This window comes from Saccopteryx leptura, chromosome 2 (assembly GCF_036850995.1).
Source record: "Saccopteryx leptura isolate mSacLep1 chromosome 2, mSacLep1_pri_phased_curated, whole genome shotgun sequence".
Taxonomy (NCBI): domain Eukaryota; kingdom Metazoa; phylum Chordata; class Mammalia; order Chiroptera; family Emballonuridae; genus Saccopteryx; species Saccopteryx leptura.
Window position 1 is genome coordinate 318,902,243 of NC_089504.1, and position 13,101 is coordinate 318,915,343.

The following is a 13,101-nucleotide window of genomic DNA, read 5'->3' on the forward strand; positions in this document are numbered from 1 at the left end:
CTCAGGACTGTTTTCAGCATGGCTCCAGAGTGCTCTGGGGAAACGCTGAGTGTAATAAACCCTTTCCTGACGCTCCCGGTCCGGGACGCACATTGACCTGTCAGAATCCACTCCTCCTGGCGTTTCCTCCTGGTGAGGTGGGCACGTGTCCTGCTTGAAAAGAGAGTCACTCAACTGTGTCTGCAGCTAGCCGGGACCTACCTGCCCCTCGGAGTTCCTGCTGTCCACCAGGTGGGGGAACATGTGTGGGCCAAGATATCTTGGCATGTTCTATAACCTGCACTGTCCCTTCTTGTGCCTGGCATTGTCAGGCCACCGCCGGGGCTTCCTGCTGGCAGCTCCGCCCCTCCCCAGTCCACTTCATCACGTGGCCTGTGCTCTCCTTTCTGACTCAGCACCTTTGAACTGACCTGTGGTAACTCCCTGCTGACTTGGGCTTGGCACCTATTCTCATAAATACCCTTATGAGAAGCCTGGGTCTAGCCTATACCTGGCCTTTGACCACAGGTACATCAGATGTCATACTGGTTTCTCCAGTGTCATCCCAAAGCGCCACTTGGAAAACACCATGGTGAGTATAAAGGTAGAGGATATCTGTGTCAGGCTGCAATGGAGGTGTTTGACCACTGCTTTATTCTGTGACCCTACAGGCGTATTCATTTGCATAGGCTACCATAACAAAGTTCCACAGACTGGGCCGTTTACTCACAGAAATTCTGGAGTCTGGGAGTCTGAGATAAAGGTGTCCGCAGGGTTCCTTTATTCTAATAATGGGACAGCCGCTCATGCACTGTAATTACATGCAGTGCATGTAAATGCAGATTTGTTTTGAGTTCTCAATGAGCATTTATTCTCTCTGTGGAGGGGAGACAGGTCATCTTCTGAAAAGGAATGAATAGTGCGGGCTGGAGTCTTCAGAGTTCACCTACAGAAATGTGGCTGGGAATACCGAGAGCCAGCTCATCCTCATTCAGCTGCGTTCCCTCCTAAGGATGTTTGAGCTCCAAAAACCACCGCCTTTTGGTTGAAACAGACCCTGCCATGAACAGTTTCCCCAAGTGCTAGGTTTCGGCACCCTTCCTGTCCCCCGTGTTACAACCTAACCAGAGCTAAGACAGAGTCTGGCTCAAGTATCTGCCGATGGGTCTACCAGAGACTGTTGTACCATTCTTGAAACTTTTCTGGAGGCTTAAATTTTTTCAAAATCAGAATGCAATAAATGAGTAATTCAAGAATCTGCCCAAATCCTTTTCTAGCCAGAATCAGGTTGGCATATCGTTGCCCCTGAAGGAGACCCCGACGCCTCTCAAGGACAGGGAAGACGTTCCTTGGAACAGTTGGGTGCAAAACCCACCTCACTTAGCCTTAGACCAGTGGTTCTCAACCTTTCTAATGCCATGACCCCACAATACAGTTCTTCATGTTGCGGTTACCCCAAACCAAAAAATAATTTTGGTGGCTACTTCATAGCTGTAATTTTGCTAGTTATGATTCGGAATGTAAATACCTGATATGCATTATGTATTTTCCAATGGCTTTAGGTGACCCCGCAGGGGTCGCGACCCACAGGTTGAGAACCGCTGCCCTAGACCACCCCCGTGCAGAAACAGATGCTGGAGATGCCGGGAAAGAGAAGCCTACTTGTGGAACGGGGTGAGACCCCAGCTGCCTTCTGGGCTGCCCCTCATACACAAGCTCGCCATCTGCTTTCTCTGCTGTGTGACTTCCCCATGCCACCGGCGCCATATCATTGACTTCTGCTCTAGTTGAACGCGTCAGTTGGAGCTTCATGGTCGGAGTAACATGGCATCAGTTTAATCTCCGTTTGGAGTTGCCCGCATCCTCCTTGCCCACATTCTCACCTCTGTTGTGCAGGCTGTGGTCCAATCTGCTGGCTGCTCGTGCACCTTACTGCTGACCTCTTGTCCTGCCTCACCTGGACTTGTCCTTTGGCCCCTGGAGTGGACTTGGCTCTTGACTGCCGTCTGGCCCTGACCTGCTGCCCCTCTTGAACCTTCAGATTTCTGTCTGCCTGATTTCAGCCACTCCCTCTAACCATACACACATTCCTGATATTACTTAAACCGCTGGCCACGGCACTAGGTATTTCCTTGGGTTTGGTGTATGTCCTGCCTCTCTCTCGTTTTCTAGACTTGGCACCCACACATTGTCCAGCCCTGGCTAGCTCACTGAAGCCATCAGATGTGCTTGTAATATGCACTAGGCTTTTCGACACACTCAGTATTTCTAGGCTCAGTTCTGAATCACTCCACTTGACCTTTATCTTGCACCTGGTTCTGCTTACATCCCCTGCAGCCAACACGTCTCCCATTTCTGTCCTTGCCCCAACAGACTTAATGTGTTCCGTTCTTTCCCTAGTAATGATCTCCAGACTTCCCTCCTGCAAACCCAGTTCCCAGCTTGGCCGAACCCCCTGCCCTAGATTTAACTTATTCCCAGAACCGTCTTTGGTAGCATATTGATGAAGCTCACTCCAGCTCCATTCCCACAAGGGAAATGAAATAAGAACATTTAACCTAAAACTATTGGATTAAGTTATAAGAATGTCAGCTATCTCTGTTCTTAAATTTAAACAAATCCCCGCCCTAAAAAGATCAAAGATTCAAAAGTAGAAAGAAAAACAGAGAAAAGAGAGAGAAGACAGGGAGGAAGGGGAGAGAGAAATAGAGAAGCTATAAAAGTAGTAGAAGAAAACTTAGCATTTTTTTTTAAACAACTTTGGAATGGGGAAGACCTTTCTAACTGTGACACAAAAGCAAGACATCATCAAATAAAATATTTATAAATTCATCTTTATAAAAAAATAAAACATTTTAGTCTAAAAAAAATAAGCAACATCAGAGCACAAGAAATTGAGAAACAAAACATTTCCTACCGTATTAGAGACCAAGGGCTGAGCTCACTCATATAGAAAGAGCCGCTACAAGATCATTTTCTAAGAATCAACTCCATAAAAGAATTGGCAAAGGATGGGCATGGACAGTTTACAGAAATGAAATGCAAATGGCTTTAAACCATAAAAAAGAAGATATTCTGCCACACTCACGAAATACAAATGCCCATTAAAACGACACTGAATCATCGCCTTTCACCTGTTAGTTTGGCGGAATCTGAGTTTGGTACCTCTCTGGCGCTGAGGCCTCTAGTGTCAGTGGAAGTAGAAATGGAAGAACCCCTGTGGAGAACAATCAGCAGTATCTATCGGAATTATAAATGCACGTCCATTGACTTCCAGCAGTTCCACTCCTAGGAACTTTATAGATATTCTCACCTTAGCATGAAATAATGAGGAATGAGGACATTTAGTCCAATATTGTTTATCGTGAAACACTCAGAATGTGTTCCATATTTAATTAAGCATGTTAAAAGGCTTTTTTATTATTATTATTATTTTGTTGTGGTAAAAACATTAAATGAGATCTACCCTCTTAAAATATTTTTTAAGCCCTGGCCGGTTGGCTCAGCGGTAGAGCGTTGGCCTGGCGTGCGGGGGACCTGGGTTCGATTCCCAGCCAGGGCACACAGGAGAAGCGCCCATTTGCTTCTCCACCCCTCCGCCGCGCCTTCCTCTCTGTCTCTCTCTTCCCCTCCCGCAGCCAAGGCTCCATTGGAGCAAAGATGGCCCGGGCGCTGGGGATGGCTCCTTGGCCTCTGCCCCAGGCGCTAGAGTGGCTCTGGTCGCGGCAGAGCAACGCCCCGGAGGGGCAGAGCATCGCCCCCTGGTGGGCAGAGCATCGCCCCTGGTGGGCGTGCCGGGTGGATCCCAGTTGGGCGCATGCAGGAGTCTGTCTGACTGTCTCTCCCCATTTCCAGCTTCAGAAAAATACAAAAAAAAAAAATTTTTTTTAAGTGTCCAGTATACTATTGCTAACTGTAGGAAGACTCTGTTTTTTGAAATAATGAAGGAAATAAATTGTTAGGAAGACTCCAGAGAAAGGACCTGAGAGTCAAGCCTCAAAACTTTTCAGTTGTAATGCTCTGGCCCTGCGTCTGGGTCTGCAGGTTTTAGCTGTTTTTTCTCGGAGGGATTTTAAGTGCATTCCTTGTAAAAGCCGGAGGGTTGTCTGCACTAGGTAGTCAATATCTCCCAAACCTGTGCCCCTCGACAAGCAAGCTCGCTCCTGTGACCACGCCAACCTCTCCTGGTTGACTGCTCCCGCGAGCGGTTGGTTTATTGACAGATGGTGAGGGAACATACAGCCAGACAGGAGAGAAATCAAATCAGTGAAAAAGAAGACTGAACCCTCTCTCCACACAGATTCCTTTTCGTTTCTAGTAAACGTGATTCAGAATTTTTCTAATAAACACCCCATAAAATAAAATATTTACAGCAACTGTGCTGTCTAAAAGGGCTTTAAAAAAATACCCAAACGGCCTACTACTAGAATGAAAAACATTTTAAAGGCATTTTGTAAAAGGTAGCCATCTCAATCTGTATAGCAATGGAGGGAAGAAAAAAAAAAAGGACAACACAGTTCTAACAGCCTTCATCTCCCTAAGTGACTTTTTCTTTTTCTTTTTTCTTTTAGTACACAATTTATTTGAAAGCTTTATTTAAACCTGAATTGAGTGGATCGGTGTGGAAAGGTAAATCGATACCGATCAGATTAAAGATAACTAAAAAGAAACGGCGTGACCTATATATTCAGAGCCTTCTAAGAAGAACCGGTTGTCTTTTTTGCTCCGTGCTTGAGAAAGAAGGCGCTGGAAGTTGGTAACTGTCCAATGGCCTGTCCGAAATCACTTCTCCTAGGTGGTTATTTGGAGGCAGGCTGGTGCCATCAGCACATGTCTGCCATGGACACATGACTCGTCACATGCCCACGGCATCCCATAGGTCCAGACTCCAGACCCTGAACGACCTTCACCTGCTCTGGGTTGGAGGGGGTTACTGATTTGTTGTAACTCTCCCTTTCATTTCTCACCTGGAGACAAAAAACAAACAAACAAAAACAGCCAATAACAACAACAACGTATTTGGAAAGAGACACCTTAAGTCATGAACCGTTGCGTCTCAGCCTGTTGAGGAAGATCAAGTGAAGAAGTTATCAAGCAGCAGCGTGAAGAGGCTTTTCCTGGGCAGTTTGCCGACTTTGTTTTACAAAATGCATTTTCCGGATGCTTGCCTTTTAAGAAACATCTGTGCTAAATACCATCTTAATCAATTACCACGTTCCATCAAAACGAATAATTAGCTGTCATTTTAAAATGGTCATTTTTCCCAACATCCAAAGCCAGAGTTACTGTCATTCCCAAAAATTTTGTTATAAAGCATTTGTTGCAATTGTGTGGAATAATACATTGGAAAGGACGTAGAGAGTTAACAGAATGTACGTCAGCCATACCAGTTCAAGCAGGCTCGGTCTAAAAAGTTTCCAAACAGTAAAGTTTTCCCCTCTTTGTGCAGGAAGTTGGAAAAGAAACTAAAAATACAGTTGAGTTTTATTTTAATTACTGACAGGCGACCAGGGTGTGTTTTTTTCTTTTTGGAATATTCCATTCCATATTGGCAAAACACAGGTTTCATAACAAAAGCAAAAACAGAAGGAAGGTACCGTGAACATAACACCTACACTAAGTTCAAGTGCTCCCTCCTAAATCACTGTGTTTGTTCCCTCCCTAAAGGCAGCTTTATTTCAGATAAACCACACTCAGCTCCGTCTTTCTCCCAGTGGAAGGGCTGGGTTCCTTCCAGTTGCCGGCGTCGGGCAGGAGAAACAAGGCCAGCAGCAGGTTGAGCCGAGGTCAGGTCCTCAGAGATGCCAGCGCCTGGTACAGAGTAGAAAAGCAGAGTTGGGGATGGGTGGAAGTCAGAGCTTGAGTCAGTAGCCAGAGACACCAAGTTCAAACGAGGACAAGGCAAAACCCAAGTCTTGGGGGCAAAGCTTAGAACAAATCGGGCAGGGAGAGCTGAACAGGCATGTCAAAGGAGACTCAGAAGCATGTGAGGTAGGTGGGCCTAGATCTGCACAGACCGTCTGTGCCGTGTCCGGACCTCCTCCCCTACACGCAGGTTCCTACTGGTCTTAAAGGAGACACCCTCTGAAAATAGCAGCAAAGGAACCGAAAACGAGGGATCAAATAGGATGGAGATGTGGTTGTGCGCCGGCTTGCACCACCCGCATCACAACCCCAAAAAGCAAGGGCTACAAGAAATGCACATGCAGAAGATTGGCATCACCGTTGTTAGAACATTAAATTATATATAATGAAACTGTTGTCCCCTTGAAATACAAAGACTGATATATTACTCACCCCATAATTCATCTATTTAAATATTTGTTAAGTATCCACAGCCAGGCACTGTGCTAAAACTTGAGTGAGAGAGAGGGGATTGGAGGAGGGCGGGAGGGAGGTTAAACAAAATATAGTCTGTGTTCCCAAGGAATTGACAGAAAAAGAGATAAAACACATAAAGAAGCAGTTTCAACCAAACACATGGACACAACCTAAATGCCCATCAACAGGATGACCGATAAACAGACCCTGATGCCTTTACAGACCGACCACGACAATGGAAAGGAACAAATAGCGATAACACCTGACAACCTGGATGAGTCTCGCAAACATCGTGCCTCCATTCGGTCCTGTCGCTATGCTCAACCTTGTCTGACAGGCCAAGGAACCTGCCCTGCATGTGCTCGGGCCTCAGTCACCCAGGCTCACGTAACTCCTGCCATGACTGGACCAAGCTGCCAGCCCAACTGCAAACACCGTTTTTTGAGGAGACCACTTAGTAGCAGGTTGACAACATCAGACCCCTTCCCCCCCCCCCATCCCCCCCGGAAGAGAGAGAAATTCACCTTGTTAAGCTAACAGGAACTCCAGGCATGGAATTCCTTTCCAGTCTTCAGTGTCTCAGGGTAGCACTACGGTTCCAGGGTTTATATAGTTCTATCCTCTCCAATAAAAAAAGTGGAACCAAGGGATTCACTTTACTGCAAAGGAGGTGTAGCAATGGACCCATGACCATGAGGGCAGCTGATACTATCACAGACCACACCACCAAGAAGCCACTGGCTTAGCCAGAACAGTGGGGTGACCTCTTAAAAATATAGCCAGGGCACCAGCTCAGAGATGACACCCTACCAGGGTGAGAATCATCTTCTGTGATGTGTCACATACCCTACATCAGGGGTCGGGAACCTATGGCTCGCGAGCCAGATGTGGCTCTTTTGATGGCTGCATCTGGCTCACAGACAAATCTTTAATAAAAAATAATAATAACGTTAAAAATATAAAACATTCTCATGTATTACAATCCATTCATTTTCTACTGCTCATGTTCATGGTTGCAGGTGACTGGAGCCAATCACAGCTGTCCTCCAGGACAACACCAAATTTTTATAGGATAATGCATAATGTACACGGGTTGTTAAATGGCTCTCACGGAATTACATTTTAAAATATATGGCATTCATGGCTCTCTCGGCCAAAAAGCTTCCCGACCGCTGCCCTACATCAACAACCCTTGTACATTACAATGTTCTCAATAGGTAGAATGCTAGTTCTAGGAACCAAGGGGTGAAAGAGTGACCTTACATACTATAACCCCTGTCACTCACTTGTGGCATTTGTGCTTCCTGCTCTACAACTTTAAGCATTGTGATTCTGCCTGACCTGTGGTGGCGCAGTGGATAAAGCGTTGACCTGGAAATGCTGAGGTCACCAGTTCGAAACCCTGGGCTTGCCTGGTCAAGGCACATATGGGAGTTGATGCTTCCTGCTCCTCCCCCCTTCTCTCTCTCTGTCTCTCTCTCTCTACTCTCTCTCCCTCTCTGTCTCTCTCTCCTCTCTAAAAATAAATAAATAAAATTAAAAAATAAAAATAAAAAATAATAATAAATTTAAAGCATTGTGATTCTAATGGTCCTTATTCCCAGAGTACATAACATGTAGATGTCATGCTTTCTACCTAGGGACACAGGAGGAATCCCACTGAACACTGAGCCATGGCTGCTGCCCATCACTTTAGAATCCTTGTGTCAAGAGACCAAACAGACAAGGAAAGGAGTTACCATATTGGCAGGGAAATTGCCTCTGATCCTCAGTAGGAGGGAGGGAGTGGGGGGAGGTTTGCTGCCACACATATATAGTATCATTTTTTGTTCCATAAGATGCACTATTTCCCCCCAAAAAAGTAGAGGGGGAAATGCCTGTGCATCTAATGGAGCAAAAAATCCAGTATTTTATTAAATATTTTAACACACCATTTAGTTCAGAATATTTTTTTTTCTTATTTTCCTCCTTAAAATCTTAGGTGTGTCTTATGGTCAGGTGCATCTTATGGAGCAAAAAATATGGCATATATTTGACACCCAGGTGACCCACTGGGACATCTCTTCATGCTCCATCCTGAGTTTTAAAGGTAAACAAACAGATATAATAGACACAGCCCAGAAAAAGCAAGGTAACTAGAGGCTTACACCCTCCAGGGATGAGGGTCAGAATCACTTAATTGGACGAGCCACTAGATTCTAGTCCAAGGAGAAAGAGAGATCTAGAATGGGTAGCAGAGGAGGGGATGGTGAGTATCAATTACAACCTTGAAATAAACTATAATATCATGGGCAGTAGTTCCTCCTATTAACTCTTCCTTTACAAGTTCCCACAGGAAACCAGACTGACCAGAATTCTAGAGGAGCTGTTCTCAGATAGGACAAACTTGCTATAAGGAGTAAATGGAGCTGAGCAGCTCAAGGGGTGGACTGTAATGGATGCTGTGGTGCTCAGCCAGGTTCCCTTTTCAGAGCCGACACACCGATCCTCCAGGTGCTGGGAAGGACTGGCTGCAGAAGGTTTAGAGCTGTTGAGTTAATCAGGGTGGATTGTGGTAAGGGGAGTGGTTATCTCTTAAGGTGACTGATTTTCTTCCAATGAAAAGGAGGACAAAAAATAAATTAAAGAAAACCATAGGCCTGACCTGTGGTGGCGCAGTGGATAAAGCGTCGACCTGGAAATGCTGAGGTTGCTGGTTCGAAACCCTGGGTTTGCCTGGTCAAGGCACATATGGGAGTTGATGCTTCCTGCTCCTCCCCTCGTCTCTCTCTCTCTCCCTCTCTCTCCTCTCTAAAATGAATAAATAAAATTTAAAAAAAAAAAAAGATGAGCATCTTAAAAAAAAAAAAAAAAAAAAAAAGAAAACCATATCATAAGTAAAAGAAACATGCATTGCAACAATAATACACTATAATAAAAATGCATAATAAAAACATTTGTAATATTTTATATTATAATTATGCTTACATGCCTATTAATTTTTAATAATAATTGTAAGAAAAAAGTACACATTTAGATATAGATACATCACATCACACACAATGGATAGACTGCATCGATCAAGTATGAACATTTACAGATTAGTCTTCCAATATCAGAAAGGAGGACACTTTTCGAGAAAGGACAGTACTTACAAAAGGACTGTCCTCCCTAAAGGAGGACGACTGGTCCTCCTTTCTATCTCTGCACCCAAGCTTGAGTTGAAAGGCCACATGGGCAGACGCTTCCACCTCTTCTAAGACTCTCTCCATCCACCTCTGCGGCTGCACACCTGTGCCCCAGCCCACCAGCCTTACTCATTTGGGTTCTCACCAGGGGCTCTTCCCTCCTCCCCTTCCTCTCTACCCACCCAACTGCTGGCTCTGAGGGTTTGATCCTGACCTCATGTACTTGATCTTCCTCCTTATCTCAAACCTTATCATTGCCTCAGTTCGCAGAGGTAGAATCTCTGTTATCTTGTTCCGCCTTCCGAACCCTTTCTTCATAGGATAGGTGGCTCCTCCTTCTCCCTGGAGTTTGGAGACTTCCTCTCCCACTACAGGAGGCTTTTGGGTGGCAATTATAGGGGTAGAATGTAGCTCTCTGCTGTGGCTGGCCCTCTCTTCAGAGCATGTGCGCCACCCAGTTCCCATGGGTGAGCGCCTGGGTCTCAGAGTCATGGTGCTTAGAACCCACGGTCTGGTGAGGACTCACAATATAAAAACTATCTAAATGCCTTTTTCCTTGTCCTTTGACTCCTGATTTCAGCCTACTGGCATAACACAGGAAATCCAAGAGCCCCAACCTCACAGAGATAATTACTTAAAAGCCAGAGCTCATGCCATCATCAGTGTGTATGTTAGACCATTCCCTTACCTTGGAGTTAAGTAACTTAATTAGCTGGAATTCAGTAAGCCTAATTGGTGTATTAGAAACAGAGAAATAATCACTAATATGATTGCTCAGAGCTTGAATTGAAAGCCTACCTCTGCTCCTTTTGAACTGTAATTAATTTGTGTTTGTCGTGAAATATGAGTACGTTTTGAATGCATCAAAATGCATTAACGATCTGAGGATCATGGTGCAGTTGCCATCAGGGAGGCCAGGGGGCGCTATGGCCCAAGATTTTACGTTCTACTCTGAAATAGCTGGTTTTGGGCAATTTTGAATGGGATTAGCCCCAGAATGTGTTTATTTTAAAAATGAAAATTTTAAAGATTTTAAAATGTTTTTTAAAGTCTATCTCTTTTCTTTGCACAGAAAGTATTTTTTCCCTCTTTATCTTCTATGCACAATTTCCCCATTTTCCCCCCACACTCTTTTGTTCTACATACTCTCTTTTTTCTAAGGTTTATCTCTCTTGTGTTGGTAGTTTCTCCCCTCTGTCCACCCAGTCCTGGAGGCAGAAACTTCCTTTTGGAAATGACATACATGCTAATTATATGCTAAGTATTGTAGGGTAGGGAACACCCCAGGAGAGCACACACTGAAAACTGAGTTAATCAAAATACCCAGGGACCACCTTTTTCTGGGCCAAAAAATTGGAAGGTGCGTCCAGATACACATGGAGGTACAGGTAAGAACAGCCAGATAACGTTTTTTGGAAAGGAGATGGTAGAGAGAAATTCAGATCACATGGTCTATAGAGCGTGACCAGGATCTTCAATGCCCGACCTGTGTGCTCAAGAGGGACTCCCCATAAGCGCTGACAGACGTCTCTTCACTTCTTGGACCTACATTTCCTGACATTAGTTTCCTAACTTTGGAGTATATAATAAAAATAAAGACAATGAGCATCTCTAGAGCATGGGGCTAATGTCTATGAAGAGGGAACAGAGGTTGGCCCTGGCCGGTTGGCTCAGTGGTAGAGCGTCAGCCTGGCATGCAGAAGTCCCAGGTTGGATTCCCGACCAGGGCACACAGGAGAAGCACCCATCTGCTTCTCCACCCCTCCCCCTCTCCTTCCTCTCTGTCTCTCTCTTCCCTTCCTGCAGCGAGGCTCCATTGGAGCAAAGATGGCCCGGGTGCTGGGGATGGCTCCTTGGCCTCTGCCCCAGGTGCTCGAGTGGCTCTGGTCGCAACAGAGCAACGCCCCGGAGGGGCAGAGCATTGCCCCCTGGTGGGCAGAGCGTTGCCCCCTGGTGGGCGTGCCGGGTGGATCCCAGTCGGGCACATGCGGGAGTCTGTCTGACTGTCTCTCCCCGTTTCCAGCTTCAGAAAATTACAAAAAAAAAAAAGAGAGAGAGAACAGAGGTAGGGGGCAGAGAACAGCAAAGAAAAGAACTAAACCAGGTGGGGTGTCTACCCCCAAAACCAAGAGTGAGCAATGGAACTAGCCATGGCACTGAACGGACCTGGTCCCAGAAAATAGGTCCCTGTGTCTCTGGCCAACAAGCAGGAAAGACGTTTATTTGGTTGTCTTTCTTTCCCTCTCATCTCCACCCTCACCTCCTCCTCTTCTGTCCTTGTATCTCGGCTCTCTGATGGATTTGTGTCTTCCAGAAGAAGGCATAGAGTCACAGAATGGTAGGCCTGGGGAGGGAGGGAACTGCTATCCTCTCTCCCCAGCCCTTGAATAAGCCAGAGCTGAACCTGGAGCCCCTAGAGGTCCAGTACTTCCCCCTGCTGAGAGGGAGTGGAGGCACAGCTTGAATGGAGCCTGAGAACTGGGGCTTTCTCATCAAACACTATGGCCCCAGAAGTTTTAAGACATTGAGAAAATGATCATAAAACATGATGTCCTGTCAGGAGAGAGAGTAAGTGACTTATAGAAAACCCAAGGGGGTCGAGGAAGATAACCAGGACAACAGGAGGAAGAAAAGAAAGGGGAGAAAAAAAGATGCCTCGAGTGTTCTGATGCTTTGCCACCCCCATCCCTAAGTTCTTAGCTCCTCCTTGTCTGAGGATGAAAAGGACTTCTCTCCCATTCCATTGGGTGTGGTTATGTGACCAAGCTCAAGCTCAGCCAATCAGATGGGTCTCTGGGGGAGTTTCTAATGAATGGCAGCACACCAGGCAGAGGCGGTTGGGGCTGTACCATTTGATCCCAGGATGCTCCATGGTTTCTGAGTTCTTCCTCATGCAACTGCCACCTCTGCTCCCGTCCCTGTCTCAAAACATAATTAAGCTCTTTTTTTTCCTATTCAGCGAGCTACCCAGCATCCTTCTAATATACTCATATTTTTCTTCCTGGGGTTAGCTAGTGTTCATGTCTTACATGTACAACCACATAGCTCTGTTGCTATGCTTTGGATACCCCACCCCAAGCACTATGCCCATGCCTCTCATAACACACCTTGTTCCACCTCGTAGGAAATAACGTCCTCAGTTTCCTCGCGTTCTTCATCTCCTTGCTCCTCTCTGCATTCAAGCATCAAGCCCATTCTGTCCTGGCCTCAGCAGGATGTGTTGGAGCAGAAAGAGAGAGAAAAGAAGTTTTCTAGTGGAACAAACATGGCTCCCAGCATAAACAGAAGATCTGGAAGTAAATATTCCCCCACCACCACCACCCTCCCCTTCACCTGGTCTTCCCAGATCAGAGAATTCTCAGGGCTGGAGTAAGAAGAAAAGATGGAGGGCAAGCATGGGAGCCACGTGTCCGTTGGTCTGGACTCTGGAGGGACGAGGCATTCTATCCTGCGCCCTGCGTAGAACCCTGCGGAGGTAGTAAGACGTAATAAAGATTCAAGGATGGTGTGTGTCTCTGTCTGTTAGGGCTTTTGTCACAAAATGCCACAGAGTGGATGCCTTATCAGTGACAGAAATATATTGCTCACAGTTCTGGAGGCCGGAAGTCCAAGATCAAAGTGTGGGCACGGTTGG

The 13,101-nt window shown here is 45.9% G+C and overlaps 1 long non-coding RNA gene across 3 annotated transcripts; it reads left to right on the plus strand.

Moving 5' to 3' along the window:
• Nucleotides 1-495: 495 nt before the first annotated feature.
• Nucleotides 496-6,346, plus strand: LOC136391348 (uncharacterized). Of its 3 annotated transcripts, none has more exons than XR_010748845.1 (3): nucleotides 496-571; nucleotides 1,542-2,103; nucleotides 4,551-6,346. It is a non-coding gene; the product is annotated as an uncharacterized lncRNA (long non-coding RNA). The 3 variants fall into 3 exon arrangements; XR_010748846.1 differs by having other exon boundaries at nucleotides 1,542-1,653; XR_010748844.1 differs by lacking the exon at nucleotides 4,551-6,346 and having other exon boundaries at nucleotides 1,542-3,170.
• Nucleotides 6,347-13,101: the final 6,755 nt, after the last annotated feature.